The following is a 17,783-nucleotide window of genomic DNA, read 5'->3' on the forward strand; positions in this document are numbered from 1 at the left end:
AGACTGAGGTAGGAGGACGGTGGTGATGGTTTCGAAACGTGAATGTACTTAATACCACTGAACTGTACACTTACAATGGTTAAGATAGTCAGTTTCATGCCCATTTTACCACAATAAAAATAATGGGGGGGGGGGCGGGAATGGAGGCGGGAAAACCAAGAACTAAGTCAGTGTTAGAATGAGGAAAGAAATGATAAGGGTGTCAGACAACCATGGGGGATGCCATCCATATAGAACATGAGGGAGTTGTGCTTGCCATAGCACTGTTCATGGATAGAACTCTGAGCACAGCTGGCACTGAAGAAGCAGATACCAGAAGAGGAGGATGAGACACAAAAGAAGACTGTATCAAGGAAGACAGAGTAAAGGGAACGTCAAGAGGGAAGTGTCACCAGGGCCACAGACCAAAAAGAAGTGGTTATCAGGATTAAATAGGTAAGGGTTTAGTAGCTGAAATAAACTTCTCATTGACTTCTCACCAGAGCCCTACATTAAATTCAGTGACCTTGCTGAATTCCCTTATTAATTCTCATAGATGAATTATATGTTTTGTTGGATGTTCTCTGTGCACAACCATGTCATCTGCGAATAGTTTCACTTCTTCCTTTCCAATCTTCATGAGTTTTCTTTCTTTTTCCTGCTTTATTGCACTGGCTATATGGTCTCCAGAGTAATAATGAGCAGGAAGAGTGATAGCAAGCATCATGCCTAGGTCCTGATCTCAGGAGGGAAATTTTCAATATTTTGCCATTAAATACAATGTTTGTTGGGGCTTCCCTGGTGGCTCAGTGGTAAAGAATCCACCTGCAATGCAGGAGACACAGGTTCAACCCCTGGGTCAGGAAGATACCCTGGAAAATGAAATGGCAACCCACTCCAGTATTCTTGCCTGAGAAATCCATGGACAGAGGAGCCTTGCAGGCTACAGTCCACGGGAGTCACAAAAGAGTTGGGACACAACTTAGCGACTAAACAACATCTGTTATAAGTTTTGCTTGTACTTACTTTTTATCAGATGAAGGAATTTCCATTCTAAGTTTGCTAAGTGATTTTACCATGAAGGGGTGCTGAACTGTATTTCTGTATTTCTCTGGGTGATCCTGGGAAAGTTCCTTAAACCGTAAACCATAAAATGACCTACTGCTTTGGCATTAGATATATCTGGATTCAAATTCCAGCTGTACCATTTTCTCCCTGTGATTCTGTGCAATTTAGTTAAGTTACCTCATATAGAAAATGGAGACAATAATAGTAACTCCCTCATAGGAACCAGAGATTTTTTTGTAAGTTCAAGAGCCCAAGAGGCTGGCTTTGAAGCAGGACTAGGGTTTAACATCCAAATCCTGGAGCCAAAGCCTATGGAATTAGCTCTCTGCAGGGGCCAATGTTCCCAAGAGCCTTTCCATCTCCTGCTCCTTGCTCAGGATTTCCCAGAACCCTTCTGATGATGAATGGGGATGGAGCTGAGCTCTTCCATCCATATTGTTGCACTCTGCCCCCTCAGGACTAAGGGAGCAAACATATGAGTAGTTGGTCCACTGTGATGGCCCTACCCACGGCCCATGCATCCTGGTATTCATGCCCTCATGCAGTCCCCTGCTTTTGAATCTGGGTGAGCTTCTCTCTTCTAATTAGGTGAATTGGCATAAGTGATACTACATGACATCTAAGGCTAGGTCAGAAAAGGATTTCTAGATTATATCTTGGTCTTTCAGAACTTGGGCCACCATGACAAAAGTGCTATTATCCTAAGGCCACCATGCTGGAGATAGGAACCGCATTCTACAGTCCCAGCTGAGCCCAGATTGCCAGCCATCCCCATCAAAGCATCACACTTATGCACAAAGCCAACCTGGACCCTCCAGGCCAGCTCATCCACCACTGGAGTGTCACTGAGAGTCCCTAGTTGACCACATGGAGCAGAAGAATCACCTATCTTAGTCCTGGGCCAATTCCTGGCCCACAAGATAAGAAGATACAGTAACATGGTTGTTACATACATTTGGGAGCTGTTCATTGTACAGTGATAAATAACTGAAGTATCTACCTTATGGGTTGAGTCTTTAGTCATGGAAAAACACTAAGCAAACCTGTCTAGTGCTCAAACCTATAACATTCATCTTGTTTGACCTTATTCTAACCACTTCAGCTAACCAGATTCAAGTATGCAGTATTTAAGAACTGAGAAAACAGAGAAGGAAGTTGTTTCACTCAAAATTCTCTGCATGCCTTTGTGTCTTAAATCCTTCTATTAACAAGAAGGGGTGTAAACAGATAATCCTCAGAGCAACTTACAACATTGGTACCATTAAGTCCAGCCGATTTTTTAAGGTTGAAGAAATGAAGGTTCAGAGAGAATAACTCACTTGCGCAATATCACACAGCTAGTTAAATGGCAAAATTGGGACCGAAACCTAATACTATAAACTGTAAATCAGGCTTTTTTTTTTTTTTTGGTCTGGGTTGGGGCACTTTTACTTGGTAATCAGGGGGATCCACTCATAGTAGCACAAGGAACAGAAGAGAACTGATGAGAAGAACTCAGAAGCAAAAGTACAGCCAGGTTCCCCGCCCTGGGGCGGAGGCAGGACCCCCTCACTGGACCCCTATCTTTGAGAAACCCACCTTTGCCCTCTCTGGGGCCCTGTGTTTCTGAAGGCACTCTGTTTTTTACTGTATGTCTTTATTATTCTCTGCCTTTCTGCAGACTAGTTTTCCCTGGCCTGGGATCCACAGGCTTGAACACCACGGTCCCATGATCAGGCAGAGTTGACTACATAATCTGTGGGGCCCAGAACAAAACTAAAATGCAGGGCCCCAGCCAGAGGCTGGGAAGTCAGTCTCTCTTTCCCACATGTCCACTGCCTCAACCCAAGGTACTTGGTGGCCTCCAAGGGATCACAGCCTCCAAGCTGGAACACATTCAGGGCTGGGATCCTCCGTGGAGGAGAGGTCCCTGCCAAGTGTCAGACCCAAAGTGCTACTACCTTGCCCCACCCCCAAGATGCTATGAGGCTCACTGGACCCCAACCTGGACCTTCCCAAAGTTAGTACCCAGGCTCGTGCCAGGGGCAGAGGGTGGCAGCAGCCCCAAGGCCAGGGTGGTGTGCAGGAGGCCAAGTAAGGCCAGGGGCACCAGGAGGTGGGGAGCCAGCATCTGAGAACCCATTACAGGAAGGTAAACCGGGGGTGGAGGGCAGGAGGGGGGACCGTGCATGAGCTGGGGCTCCATGCCCCTGGGTCATGCTCCACTGTCCCATCGGACCTCACCCACCAAACCCAGATTTGAAATAATATTATTCAGAATGCCAAGATGGCAACTGCAGAGCAGTAAACCCCAAGCGTGGGGCCCTTCTGAGCACAGGACCCTGTGACTGCACTGATTAGACTCCACATAGCCAGCCCTGCCCTACCTAACCAGCTTTTTTTCCTCTCTGGCTCCCTTGTTCCTGGGGTGGGGGTACAGACTCCATCTGCAGCTAAAGCGATATAGAGACTGCTGGCATTCCAACCCTGTAGAGGACAGAGGTCCCAGACATCCGGGATGTGAACCAGGAAGAGACCCCAAAAGCTCCCTCGTGAATGCTCTCCTACCACCTCCTAAGTGATGTCATACTGCCCATCACATACTCTGCAGGTATATGAGCTAAGGGGGCTGGTTGCCCACCCCAGCATCCATCCCCCAATTCCTTAGTAACTGGAGGCCGCAATGGCCTCAAGCTAAGCAGTAGCATTACTCGGCCTCCCTTGCAGCAAGAGGTGGCCAATTGGCCAATGAGACGTGAGTAGAAATCACGGGGTGGGACTTCTGAGAAATCTTTATAAAGGAGGCTGACTCAGTTGGATGGGGGTGTCCTTTTCTCCCCTTGTCTCTCCGCTTCTTGCTGCTTCAAGGATTCAAGGCAGTGGGTGGCATGATCAGATGGAGGAGGCAAGTTTGGAGAGGGTGGGTTCCATTGTTCCATGAGGAGCTCTCAAAGATCTGAATTAAGAGGGTCAGATGGGGAAGAGCCCAGGAGAAAGGTTAAGGAGGTACGACCTACAGGATTTGATGGTCGAGAGCACAGTCAGTACCTTTCTGTGTGCCAAGCAAAGTAGAATGTAAGCTCCATGACACAGGGACCGTATCTCTGTGGCTTACCATTCCACACCCTGGCCCAGCACAGTGCCAGGCACAAAGTGGGTAATCCCTATGTGTGGTCCAATAAATGAATGAAGAATGAATGAAAGTGCTGTAGAAGTCCTTTGAGGGCTTGACTCCTAATTGATCAGGAACATCCATCCCCAGGGAGCCCCTTGTACCCAGGGAATGATTCCCAAGTATGACTCTCTTGCTTTGTGCTACCTGTGAACTCCTGCCATCCTCATGCTCAGACTCAGGCTGGGTTTTGGGGGGACCTGGAGGACAAAAGCCATTGGAATGCCACCCTGCTCCAAGCTTTTCCCAACTCTGGCTCTGATGTGGTTTGCAGGCCAAGTTAATGCCACTGTTTCCACAACATCACTTCCTCTGCAGCGTGAGAAAAGAGGAAGAAAACTCGCTCTATGACTCTCCTCTTCCCCCAGGGAAAGCACAAAGCTGTTGGAAACAATAAAAGCAGCCCTGTGTAAAGGGGAGACTTTTGTCTGTGCAGTCAGGGGTTGCTGCGCCCGCGACTTCCTGCAGGGACATTCGGCAGTTTTGCAGATAAATAAATGCTCACATTCAGAATGACCAGCCTAGAACACTTTTATGAGCCTTTTCTCCTCCCCAGGCTGTACACAGATAATAAATCAAATTAGCATCCTGAACCTCCGGATCAGCATCACTTGTCACCAGTTCCCCCTGCATGAAGGGTAAGTGAGTTTCGGCAAGGCTGTGCTCAGCTATGATCTGGCCACGTGGGATTGAGGCCTGTGGCCTCCTTGGAAATCATTTGATGTTTCAGGCTGAGGTCACAGGGCCCTGTTGGTCACTCCAGACCAGACTGTAAAAGAGGTGGCTGAAGCCCCAGCCTTCTAATCAAGATTAGGTTGTTACTTAGAAAATAAACACTTTCATTTCTTAGTTAATAATCATAGGAACATGAGCCAAAATAGACAACTGTCAGAAAGACAGACAAAGAAGGAAGGGGAGGGAGGGAGGGAGAGAGGGAGGTAGGACAGACTATATCCATAATCAGAAACAGAGGCTAGCCATTTTCCTCCTCCATGTTCTGCCTAAGAGAGTGACTTACACAGCAGAGGCATTCAACAGATGCTGGAGGAATGGAGTTGGAAAGGAGAGAGTTTACTTTCAGGTAACTGGAAATGAAATTGGTCCTCATTTCAGGCTGCCCAATTAGTGACACAGAATGGACAACTGGTTAGGTTTAGAAAATGAGGGTTCGGGGAATAACAATATGACATAAAAGTATGTTCTATAGGATTACCTGAATATATGCATTTTTTAAAATCGCATCCTCTCTTGGAGCACTGGAAGGAGCTGGACAGCCCAGAGCAGCAGTGGTAGGCTGTTCAAATGGCAGATGTGGTCCTACTGCCCAGCCATCTCCAAGCTGTTGGTTGAGGTAGATGACTGCCTTCCAAGAGATGTGACCTCACAGCTGGTGAGGGCTGGGACTCTGAAACAAGCTGCACAGATGTACGATCATGGTGTTCCTTATGTGGTCTGTGAATTGAAAAATAAGCGCTAACTGCAAGTCACGCTCCCCCCCACCCCCCGCCCCCGCCGCTGCCACCAAGGGCCTGTGGAAGGGAAACCAATGAGCCATGCTTGGTGGGTGTACCCTCCTTTCCTGTGATATGTTCAGATATGCCTGATCCTGAGCAGAAGCCTACAGAGAAGGAAGGGTGGGGGAAAATGGCTGAGATCAAGCAAAAGCTGCTTTGGGTATATGCCCCAGCAAGTTCAAATGCTGCCAGGCTGATTGGTTGGGGGGAGGGGTGGAGTGGGAAGTTAATGTATTTTTGAATAAGAGTTTCCTGTTATCTGCAAACAGTCACAAAACAGCTAGAGATTTTATTAAAATAGTCCTCTTAGAAGGAGCAGTGGTTGGGGCCGTTTTCTCTAAAATCACGGGTGGTTCTTGCCATGGGTGGTTCTGTTATCGTTTCTTCAGATACCCATTCATTTCACCATTATTTACTAAGTGCCTACTGTGTGTCAGTCATAGGGCAACGTAGAAAATACACAGTCCTCAAACAAACACTAAGTTTTGTAGATGGGTCTGGACTTCTGATTCCAAGGTGACCACTAACAAAACGTTTAACCACTCAGACTCAGGGATACTTGGCTTCAAATTCCCACTAAGTCATTTAACTCGCTGGGTGACTTGATAAACTCATGTAACTGACCTGTAAAGTTTGAGGGCTCGTAAAGTACTCAGCACAGCGCGGAAGTGGGAGTACTATTATTATTTAGCGCGATCCCTCCACCCCACCCCAGCTCAGATCCCTGCCGCCCTCCACCGCTTGATGGTATTTCCGAGGCGGGCCAGGCCTTCTGCCGCTGGGCCGTGACCCTGGAAATCGGGTCAGGCTCTCGTCAAGACGTGAGTGTGTGTGTGTGTGTTGGGGTGGGAGTGGGGGGGGGGGGCTTTCTTTGCGCGCGGCTTTCCCCAAGGTCTGTCGACAGTCTAAAAACTCACTTGAGAGGAGAGGAATGAGCGCGAAGTGGCTCTTTCGATCTGAGACACCCCCTCCCGGAGAAATCACCCCCTCCCCCCAGCCCAGCGCGGAGTGAAATCTTAGAAGCCGCGGCTGCCGGGTTTGAACGGAATGCCGGAGTCGGTGGAAGCCGGAGCTGGTCGGCCCGAAGGTCAGCGAGTTGTTTTGAGTTCTCGTACCCGGAAGGGGGGGAAGCAGGGAGGAGAGGACGCCGGGGCCCGAGAGACCCCGCGTCAGAGCAGAAATTGTTTGTGCTCCGGAACAGGCAGCTCAGCGGAAGCCGCGACGGGGGCGGGTCACGTGCGGCGGTGGCGGCGCAGCTGGCGGGGAAGCCGGGCTGGGACAAGGGCCGGGCCGGACGGGGGTGGCACGGGGCGGCGGCTTTCGCAGCCGAGGATGGAACCGGCGTACTCGGGCCGCTGAGCGAGTGGCGTCCCGAGCCTGGGGCGAGGGAGGCGCGCGAGTTATGGAGGGACTGGGGTTGGAGCCAGCGTGCTCGGAGCTCCGCGTGGTGCCGCACGGGCGGGACGGGAGATCGCTGTGGGGGAGGGGTGGTGGCGTGGGGGGGCACGGGAGTGGGTCCCCCCAGGCAAGAGTGGCGATAGCGGGACCGACGCGGAGACTGCACGGTCGTCTGAACCCCGAGAATGGAGGCACCGCTCCTGTAGTCGCTGGCCTTGTTTTCGTCTTTGCACGCAAATCCCGGAACGACCGGAACCGCCATCCCTGTCTGCGTCCCAGGGGTGCCCCATTACGCGCGGGGGAGGCTGCATCCCGCAGGGCGACTCCGGGAGGGGAGGGCTGCCGCGATGGCTCCGCGGAGGGCGCCGGCTGGAGTCGTGATGCACACGACCTACACACCTCCTTCTCCCCCGGAAGGAAAGGCTCAGGCCATCTCTGGGGACGCCCCGGGGCTGTGTGAGCTGTGCGGGGACCGCGGAGCGGGAGAGGGTGCTGTAGGGAGACCACCGGCCCTACCTTAAAGACAGGGGTGGCCTCGTGGCCGGGAATGAGGAGTTTCACGCTTCCCCGAAGTAGCGAGCGCTACTCCGGCGTGGGATGGAAAGAACACGAACTTGGTCAGCAGCCAGAGCGCTTGAGGACGCCTGACTTCGGTGCCCCCCTCCCGGAGTGGCCTGAAGTGTTTCCCTCTGCTGCGTAGTCCACGCGGTTGAGGTCCGAGGCCTAGATAAGTGGGAGGGTGTGGTCAGGCCTCTGATGTGAAACCCACCCATGTTCCTCTCGGACGCCACGCGGAAGAGGGGCGGCACGGTCCTCGCACAAAGTTTGCCACCCCACCTCTCATCGGGGAAGGGCAGTTCTTCCGGTGGTGGGGGGCAGGGAAATAATGGCTTGGGCACGGGGAGTGGTGCTAGTTCGTTTTCCAGAGGGGCGCGGGCGGCCAGCGTTTTCGCGTCCCCCGAGTGGCGGCGCTTGGCCCCGCTGCGAAGTCTACTGGGAGTTGAGGCAGCGGGAGCCGTGCAGAGTGTGGTGCGACGCGAGACGCCATTTGCATCCCCCTCCTCCCCCCCACCTCCGCCTGCAGGTTGGCGGGGGCCGAGGTGTCGCCCGCCGCGGAAGCGTGCTCCTCGCAGTGACACTGATTAGATGCTGTGTCGGTACGTGCCCGGAATCGGGTGGGCCTTCACCTCTCCTGTGCGCATACACTTTTCTGTTGGAAAACTTGCAGGTTATTCCAACCCCCCCTCCCCCACCCCCCTTGCCGCACAGCTGCAGTCTTCAGGGCGGAATTAGGCGAGCACGTTAGCTCAGCCCCAGGGAAAGAGGATCGTGCTAGCGCTGGGAGGCCGCCGGGCCCGGGCCGCGAAAATCCAGCCCTGGCTTTGCGTCGAGCTGCCGAGTGCGGCGCTTACGCGCGCCCGGCCAGCCGAGGCCTGGTTTCCATCTGCCCCTTTTGCCTCCGTGTTAAGTTAGCCGGGGAAAACCCAGTGATCCGTGCACAGCCCCTCGGAGAACACCGCCTCCCCGCACCGCCCCCCCCCCCCCACCCCCGCGCCAAGCCCGATTCTGACCGATGGAAAAAATGACAGTATAGGTCGGAGCAGGCTGCCCGCGAGTATTAATGCGGCCGCCTCCGTTCCCGGTGCATGGGGAGGATGGGCGCCAAGCCAGGAAACCGCCGAAGGAGGAGCCAGGAGGGCCGCCTGCCCCTTCCCGGGCTAGAAAACGTGGATTCTTAGAGAGACCAGACAACCGTGGGCAGACAGCTGCGAGAACTTATCCCACTAAATACAGGTTGTCCGTGTATCTTTCAAGCAAGATCGATCTTTTTGTTTTAATCAAGTACACGTTGAGTCAGTTACAAATACTGTGAGAACTGGTTGATCTGTAGCTGAAACCCCGCGCTCTGCCTGCTATGAAAAGTCTGGGCAGGAGGTACCGGACTGAGCATGATGTATCTTGGCGCAGGCCGTGTGTGTCCTGAGAAACCGCAGTCCCCTTTGCACTCCACCTTCGAGGACTCTTACTACAACTCTCAACGGGGATTTCTTTCCGTTGTACTTTCTATTGGGGGCTTGCTTGTTCCTTGCAAAACCCTGCCTGGGATTGTTAGTACTTCCTAGTGGATGGTCCTGGGTTTTGGCTTTTATAAGCCCACGATTTTCTCTTGCCTTTTTCTTTTCCTGCGTTCGTGCGGCTGGGTGCTGTGGAGTCCTTTCCCGCACCCCGCCCCCGGTCCCGGTCCCGGCCCCGGCCCCAAACGTCTGCTGCCGCCGCCCTCGGACTCTCTCCTTCGCGCACCACGCGGCCTCGGTGGGGGAAAGTGAACTCTCCGGGTGGCGCTCGAGAACTGGAATTCTGACTTTGGGCTGCGGGTTTGCTCCGGAGGCTGGCCGGCAGCGGCGCGGGAGCCAGAGGCTGTGAAGGGGAAGCCCCAGAGGTGACCCCAGAGGCTTCGGGAGCAAACGCGGAGGCGCCCGCGTCTTTGTCTTTCGCGGGGCTGGCCGCCTGGCACGCACAGCTCGGATAAGAATCAACTGTGAGAGCGAGAGCGCACCGCCAACACATTTCAGTGACTAGGCAAACGCCGGCAGCCACGTAAGGAAAAGGCCATTTGCGTTGTCTTTGAAAAGGAAAAGGCTGTCCCACTTAATGAATTATGAGTGACCTGGGAGAGGCCAGGCGCGGAGTTTGTGGCGCCGAGGCCTCCTCGGGGCGCTTCTTCGCCCCAGCCCCGCCCCATCGTGCAGGAGACCCCATTTCAAAGGAAATGAGAAGCTTTTGGAAATCAGACATCTGACCCATTCTATTTACGTAAATAGTGGTACATTTGTGTGTCCCTAAAATGAGACTCACCAGCAGCCCAGGGACTGGGGCCTGCTGCCTGCCAGCTCTGGACCGGCGTTAAACTCTGGCTAACTTACATCCCCAGAGGATGTGGCTTTTGCCCAGCGTCTCTAAGAACTGATTTATAGGAGGTGGCCTTGAGCCATCAGAAAGGGTGGCCTGCAAGAGTCTACAGGACGTCCTCTAAACCAGGGCTGTTCGCCCAAGGCCTCAGGGAGAGGGTGGGTAATGGTGCCTGAGCCCTGGCAGAAGCTTCCCATTAATCCAGTCTAAATGAGCACCATTAAAGCAGTTTCCCCTTCCATCCTTACCACACACACGGGTCTTTAAGGGAAAGTCTAGTCGAGACAGTTTGAGCCCATTTTGCCTTAATTTTTTTATGGGCAGTAGTGCTATTTCTGGGCTTCCCAAGTGGCTCAGTAGGTAAAGAATCTGCAGTGCAGGAGATGTGGGTTCAATCCCTGGGTCAGGAAGATCCCCTGCCACTGAGTGTGGCAGGCTACAGTCCATAGGGTTGCAGAGTCCGACAGGACTGAGCACAGCACAGCATCAGCACCCTTTCTACCCTGTCCAGACTCTGCCTTCAGCAGCTTCAGCCTGGTAACCTGAAACTGAAATCTCTCAGTCGTGTCCGACTCTTTGCGACCCCATGGACTGTAGCCTACCAGGCTCCTTCATCCATGGGATTTTCCAGGCAAGAGTACTGGAGTGGGTTGCCATTGCCTTCTCCAGGGGATCTTCCCAACCCAGGATCTAACCCGGGTCTCCCGCATTGCAGTCAGATGCTTTTACTGTCTGAGCCCACCAGGGAAACCTGGTAAAAGTATCAAATCCTAACAACACTGTAGCCAGGCAGAGTCCTATGCACTTTATGTATGAATTCATATCATCCTGAACACAGTCCTATGAGTTAGACAGTTACCGGTATCATGTTACAAATGAGGACACTGAGGTCCTGAACGCTTAGGAGGCTCTGTGGCACATTTTGGGCTATGGCCAGGATGGTCCCCAACTGAGGAATGTAGGGCTGTGCTGCCTCCCCGGTATTGTGTAGTGAAGGTGAGCTGTTTGGGTTGGGGGGAGACGGTGTTGGACCTACCACCTTCCAAAGGGTTATGGGAAGAGATGGGGAAGCCCGACAATTTGGCCCTTATCTTGCAAAGGGAAGTCCCGAAGCCTCTTACAGAAGCACGTTATAGTGGCGGCAGAAGGAACCAGGGAAGGCAGTGCAAAGGCCCCTCGCCCCACGTCGCCGCATAGCATCCGGCGGTCACGTCCGCCGGAGGTGACTGGGGGCTGGGGACAGCCGATTGCGAAGGAACTCCTTATCGCCGAGAGTCAGTGGTCTCAGGAGGCGGAGTTAAACGACCGCCTTCGGGGTGGGGGTGGGGGCTAGGTTAAGCCGGTCCCTGGGCCCCGGGCGTACCCCCGGACTCCTTTCGCGGAGCCGGCCGGATGCCTAGCAGCGCCTTCCGCACCTCCGGGCTCCACTCCGCTTGAGCCGCCAGCCCTGGGCACGGAGCCTGAGGACCGGAGCTGGAGAGGCCAGCTAGACGAGTCTCGATTGGGATAGCTGGTTCCGGGTTGCTCGTACACTCACCCTGCCGCCCCCATACACTCATCCCCCTTTCCGGGTGCGCGTGCGTGCGCGTGCACACACACACACACACACACACACGGATCTCCAGCCCGCAGCCCGCCTCCCGGGCCTCCGCCTTCCCTTCCTCCTCCCAGCTCCGGCGCTTCCGAAGCCCGTGGCGGTTGTGTGTTGCACTCCGGAAGAGTCGGGGTTGGGGGAGCCGTGCCACCTCGCCCCTCCCCAGGGTCCGTGCACACGCTGGCGCCTCGGGGGCGAGCAGCCAGGCTGGGGATCCCCAACTCCCACGGGAAGTAGCGGTGGCTGCCGGGGACCTGTGCACTCTGTGTTTCGTGTTTCATGATGGCCCGGGGGTCAAAGGCGAGGGCCAAACAGTGGGGCCTACGCGTGAATGGGGATGGCGATAAATACCCTCTCCGGGAAGGCTGGCCGAGTCTCGACCACGGCTACTAGGAGTCTGCCCTGCATGGCTTGTATTGGCCACAGTTTGACACCCTGGATGCCCGGGCCAGAGTGTGGCCCTGTGTGTCTTGGGGTTGGGGTGCGAGGTGTTGTGGTCGGAGGCGGCACTGGAAAATCAGCCCCCCATCTCACATCATCCTGGAGCCTTTACTTCTAGCTCGGAAGACCCTTGGGCCCGGCTGCCCTAACCACCGCCAGAGCCCGAGAAGGGACTGGCAAACCGGCCTATCCGCACTTACGGGCTTTGAGAGGCCTCGGCCGGCAGCCGAGCCGAGGGAGGGAGCGCAGCAGCCCGCGCGCCTCAAGGCAGAACACACGCCTTTCCCGGAACCTTGAAACCCTGGGGAGCCGCTGCCATCTTCGCGTGACGAGCAGCGAGACGCCGGTGATTAAGTGTTTCTTTCCGGCTCCCTCCCCGGGTTGCGGCTCTCCTCCTTGCCGGAGAGGGAAGAATAAAACCGGGGCGCGGGTGGGGGCAGGTAGCACACAATTGCGGTCTCCACTCACCCTGTGTCCGCACTGGTCTCCCAGGATGCGTCTACGCGGGGCGCCCTCTGCCCCTTTACACAATGCCTCGGCGAGGATTGAGGCTCTGGGGTGTCGACATGCCTCAGTTTCCATCCGCCTCGAGCCCAAATCGCGAAGTTTAATGCGGTGGGGGAGGGGGCACACATTGCTGAAGCCACCCGACCCCCATCTCTTCTCCCATGGGAATTAAACCTTAATACAGGAATCCCCCACCCATGCCAGGGACTAATCCTGCCGCCCCTCCTGGGATTAACTCGGCTCACAGGTCCATAAAACACTTCCGGCGCGGTTGGAGGGTCTGTCTGCAGAAACACTTTAAAATTATCCTCCCGGGTTTGGAGTGGGAATTGACCCGGTGGAGGGAAGTGAGTAAACCAGAGGGTTGTAAGAGGTGATCCGTGCGGTTTGCAGGCTGTCGAAAGAGGTGCCTAAACTGTGGGCTGTCGGGGCTGCTTCAACCCAGAGGGTGACCTGGGTCCCAGTAGACACATCTCGGAAAGGGATGCAACATTTACTAAATGACATTGATCTGGAGGAGAGTGGAGGCAAGCAGGAGCTGGTAGGTTTCAGCTGACTTCTGGCCCCTTTTCAATGAGGCCAGAAACTTACTGTTCCTGAAACTGTTTGGGGTTTGGGGCAGAAAATCAGTCTCCTGCCCCTCTTAGGTGGGATTCTGAAGACCAAGATCTTAAAGCATTTGGTAAACAGGACCTGATCCCCTCCACATCATTGTGACTAATGTTCCATCTCTCTTACCCTAGAAAACAGAGTGGTTTGCTGATTAAAAAAAAAAAAAGTAAAAACCAACCCTTCCTCTAATCCACACAGGAATGTACAGATAAACAGTATCCAAAAGCCATTTAAGATTTTGAACATCTTCTTCTTTTACATCACTTCAAATTAACTTTCTGAGGTAACAGAACATTCTTTGGAATGTTCTGAGAAACATTCCTGTCCAAAGTGGGGGTTAAATGAAAGGAAAAAAGACCTTGAAACCGGGTCAAATCACACTTTAAGGAGAAGAAAACCGGATGAAGAATATAAATTCTAAGTAGCTTTCTGGCTCCCTATCCTTCTGTTAGTCTGGAGAGCAGATGCTATAGATACCAGGCCACCCCCATAGGACCCCGGAAGTAGGTCCTGACTCGGACTTGATCCACTAAGGGCGAGGTGACGTTGGCCTTTGGGGGGTGGGGGGAAGACAGTGAGGAAGGGCAGTCATTTGCTTTAAATGAACATCAGAAGAAAGACCTAGGCCTGCCTCTGCGTCCTGAGGACCCAGAGCTACTAAAACTGTGTGTTGGGAGGCGGCGCCCGACGACCTCCTTCCCCGCAGATGGACTCACGCAGCGTGACCAGCCCCAGGTGGCGCCCAGGCACACTGGGGATAGAGGCCTGGGCCGCGCATTCACTCTGCCTCGCAGATTGCAAACGGGGGCCTTTGGCTGGACCGCCCACCGTCCATTCTCTCCCCTCCCTTGCCCGAGGCCTCCGGGCAGGGTCTACTCGCCTCCACCCCACTGCCCCTCGGGCTGCGTCCTCCCCTCCCTGGCACCCAGCCCGGATCCTGAGGCCTCCCCCGCTCGCCCGCAGCCCCCGTTCTTCCCCTCGTGATTCATTTAGCAACGGTGCAGAAAGCCTGTTTACCTCTGCAGCCCAGGGCGACTCGATCTGCGTAAAAAGCCCTAACGCCAGCGCCGACCAGTAGGGGGGGATTGTCCTATAGATTATTTCTCCTCCTGGGTTTTTTTTTTTTTTTTTTTTTTACGAGAAGGCTGGGTTGGAGAGGGGGTGGGGTGGCGTGTTGCTGCTGGTTTTTAAAACACCGTATTTGAAAGAGAAACAAAAGCCACACAAAAGCCGTTTAGGAGGTACCAAGGCTGTTTTTACATATAAAAAGTGCAGCGAATACCAAGGGGCCCCCAGCAGTGATAAACTAAATGGTTGGCCGATTTCGACAATTAGCAGTTAATCTGTTATCTGCGATCTGCAAACAAGTTTTGAGGCTCGAAGGACAGCGAATTCCTGTTCCAGTCGACGGCGTTGTACTCTTGGGCACCTTCGATGCTCTGGGTTTCTCAGAGTGCAAATCCAGCTTCGGCAAACATGGGTTTCCCGAGTTGGAGGACAGACTTAGGTCACAGAAAATTCAGTCGGGCAGCCAAGAGGCCTCGGCCTGTATCGCCCCTCCGGCCCTAGCTTGTCTCTTTGGTTCCAATTTCCCCAAGGTTTTTTTTTTCCTCCCCCCGTCATCTAATTTCGCACGTAGTAGGCCTCCAGCAAATGTGGAATGAGTGTTGGAAACCAAAGTGAGGCCCTCGGCCTGTAAAGCAGGCTGATGCGCGGCCTCGCCCTCGGAACTCCCTTCGGGTGCCCAGAGCCCTCTGGCCGCCGCAATCTGCGCGCAGCTTCGCCCTGAGCGGGCCGGGGCGGGCGGGGGAGGCCGGGAGGCATGAAGCGCCTGGAGCCTGCACAATGATAAATATTGCGCAGACAGCCCATAAATAATTTGCATTATGTTCAGCTGACAACGCAGGGCGATTAATTTTAATAGCTACATATTTGCCTGGGCTGCTGCTTTCGTAGGCCCGGTAATGAAAGGCGAGAGGCCGCCCTGGCTCTGTGCTCGCGGTCCCGGAAGGCAGCCGGGAGGTGCGGGAGGGCCCGACGAGGCGTCTCCTCCAGGCAGCCCCCCGGGGAGTCCCAGCCTCTGAGCCCCCCTCTCGCTCTCCAGGCCGTGTAGACGCGGGGTGCGTGCGCGCCGCGAGGGCACCCCCGGGGCCTGGAGCAACAGGAACTACCATAATGACACTGCACATTTGTCTGTCCGGGGAGAGCCACTTGTGACCACGGGACCCTCCCCAGGGCGATGCGCCCCACTCGGATCAAGTCCGGAGTGTACTCCGAAGGGGATTTCACGTTCCAGTTTGGGTGGGGGTTGGGAAGGGCTGGTGCTAGCCCGCCGATTCACCGGTAGGCCCCCGCGCAGCAGAGGCTTTTACGCCCTGGGGACCCAGGCAAAGGGCAGAACAAAGCCCAGCTGCCCACGCGTCCTGTCCGCGCGCGTCCCGAGTCCTGCGGTCCTGCGTCCCGCGGGAGGCCTCTCTAAAACGCTTTCCGAGCTCCTCGATTAAAAGGACCGCACACATAAAAGACAGAAGAAAGGATTTGGAGCAGCTCTTAAAAAAGGGGGCGGGGAGGGGAGCGCAGCGAAGAAGGACGCGGCGCGGCGGCTGCCGCGGTCCCGTGGCGACCGGGTGCGCGCGTGTGCGTGTCTGTGTGTGCGTTCGGATGACAAAGCCCCGCCGCCGCTGGCGAGCTCCCGGCTGCTTGAGCACTGGTGGGGGAGGGGGGGAGCCCGCGCTCGCGTAGGTAGCGGGGAGTCGAAGCTTCCCGGGAGAAAGAGTTCATTCATAAGCCGGAGGAGGCCTCCTGGCCGGGCCAGGTGGAGCCTCCCGAAGCCAACACCTGTGTGTTTGCCTGTCTGAAAAGGGGCGAGCGCATCGAATATTACCATATTTTAATTGCCTTTCGCAAAGGTCATCTCTAATTACGGGTTGCGAGGAGGGTTGGCCAGGGGTCTGTAGCCCTCGATTGTGTGCATGAGTGTGTGTGTCGCCGCTGAGACAATGCTCTTATCGAAATGCCAATCCGAGGGTGTCCGTGCGCGCCTGCGAGGCGGTCACGACGTGCCGGATCCACGCAGACCGGGCTGCGTGCACAATAAAAGCCGAGCAGGCGGCGAAGGGCAGCGCAGACCCACGGGTTTTCTTTTTAGAAACGATGGTGCGAAGAGACTTGACAATAATAACACGCAGCAGGATTAAATCAGAGTGGGAATAAGAAAATGCATTTTCGTTCCTAAAACCGCGTCCTGCGGTTAACCCATCCGATCCCCCAAGAGCTTTTTGTGCCCACGTGGAGTCCCGCACGGGGACAGGTGCGGGGCACAGAGCGGCTTTGGGGGTGCTTGGTGATGGTCCAGGACAGGCACCCTATTTTAATACTAATCTCTTCCTTTAATGCACCGTAGTCAGCTACAGTGAAGTGGAATCCTTAACGACGTCTATTTTATGGGGAATGATAACTGGCTAGTTGAAAAGGAGAAAGAGAACATTAAGGGTTTTTTAACTTTTAAAAGTCTGCATTTCCTTAGTTTTCATCACTTGCGGAAGCCCTTGAGGCAGAAGCCTATTGTAACTTCTTCTGAGGGAGCAGCCAGGCGGGAAGGTTGTTGGAGGGTCAGGGGTTCTTAGGAGGATATTGTGGAGATGAGGGGGTGGAAATCAGTGAAGAGCAGTTGGTCAGGGGTGGCCAGCAGCGACTCTAAACTTGACTTTATCAAAGGAGCCTGACGTCTCTTAGCCACCATGCTGTTTCTGGGAGTCAGGAGACTCGCAGAGTTGGAGGGTTTTGTACTGGCTCTGCTTCCTGCCTGCCCCCCACACCTGGCCTCCTGGCCTCACCAGCAGCCTGCTTTGCCCGGAGGAAGGCAGAGCCAGATGACGGGTCCAACCCCCGAGAGACCGCCTGGCTTTCTCCTCCCCTGTAATCAAAACCAGATGCACTTAAGCGCCTTTCATCAGAGGAAGCCCAAAGCCCTTTAACAGGCTTCAATAAAAGCCTTGCTAGGGCCTACCAGCCTGCTCAGTGTCCAGGCTCCTGTGCCCATGTCCCACTGGAGGAAGCCTGGGTCGACCAACAGGGCCTAGCTCCTCCCAGAGGGACCCCAGAAGCCAAAGACATCTCCATAGCCAAGGCAGCCCTTCCAGACAAGTATGATGCCAGGATCCCTGCCAGGTGTATAAGCACAGACTCCTTTGATAGGAGGAAAGAAACCAGCAAGGACGAGAAGCCAGCAGCTAGTGCTGAAGGAAGGATAGGAAGAACCAGAGGGACTCAGAAAGTAGCAGAGAGGTGAAAGGGTGATAATGATCAAGATATTCAGAAGCACTCCAAAGTACTTGGACTACCCCCACGTTCAGAGCCCTTATCCTATCCTATTGCAGCGCTTCTGTCTCCCACACTAGACTACAAACTCCCCAAGGGCAGAGACTGTCTTATTTATCTTTGCAAGCCTGGTGCAGGTTGGCACTAAATACGTGGTCAAAATGTTTGGGAGATCACAGGTGTGGTGGAAAGCTCTGGAGCAAGACACATCTGGGCTTAAGATGGGAGCTCTGCCTAGTGACTCAGCAGTAATTTGCCTGAAATGCAGGAGACCCAGGTTCGATCCTTG

The 17,783-nt window shown here is 54.5% G+C and overlaps 1 protein-coding gene and 1 long non-coding RNA gene across 3 annotated transcripts in view; one reads left to right on the forward strand and one right to left on the reverse strand.

The window, feature by feature from the left end:
- Positions 1–6,715, reverse strand: part of LOC132344335 (uncharacterized) — a 28,392-nt gene extending 21,677 nt beyond the window's left edge. Inside the window, exons 1-2 of the long non-coding RNA XR_009493594.1 lie at positions 6,630–6,715; positions 5,412–5,650 (exon numbers count right to left, since the gene is read on the reverse strand). This is a non-coding gene — a long non-coding RNA (uncharacterized lncRNA). The remainder of the gene's footprint in view (positions 1–5,411; positions 5,651–6,629) is intronic.
- BCOR (BCL6 corepressor) overlaps positions 6,439–17,783 on the forward strand; it is a 119,065-nt gene continuing 107,720 nt past the window's right edge. The window contains exon 1 of one of the 2 annotated variants that reach the window (XM_024988315.2): positions 6,439–6,533. The gene's annotated coding sequence lies outside the window, so the exon portion shown is untranslated. Of the gene's footprint in view, positions 6,534–6,708; positions 6,800–17,783 lie in introns of those variants that run through there. The other variant, XM_005228295.5, reaches the window with a different exon arrangement.

The sequence above is a fragment of the Bos taurus genome, chromosome X (assembly GCF_002263795.3).
Source record: "Bos taurus isolate L1 Dominette 01449 registration number 42190680 breed Hereford chromosome X, ARS-UCD2.0, whole genome shotgun sequence".
In the NCBI taxonomy this organism is placed as follows: Eukaryota; Metazoa; Chordata; class Mammalia; order Artiodactyla; family Bovidae; genus Bos; species Bos taurus.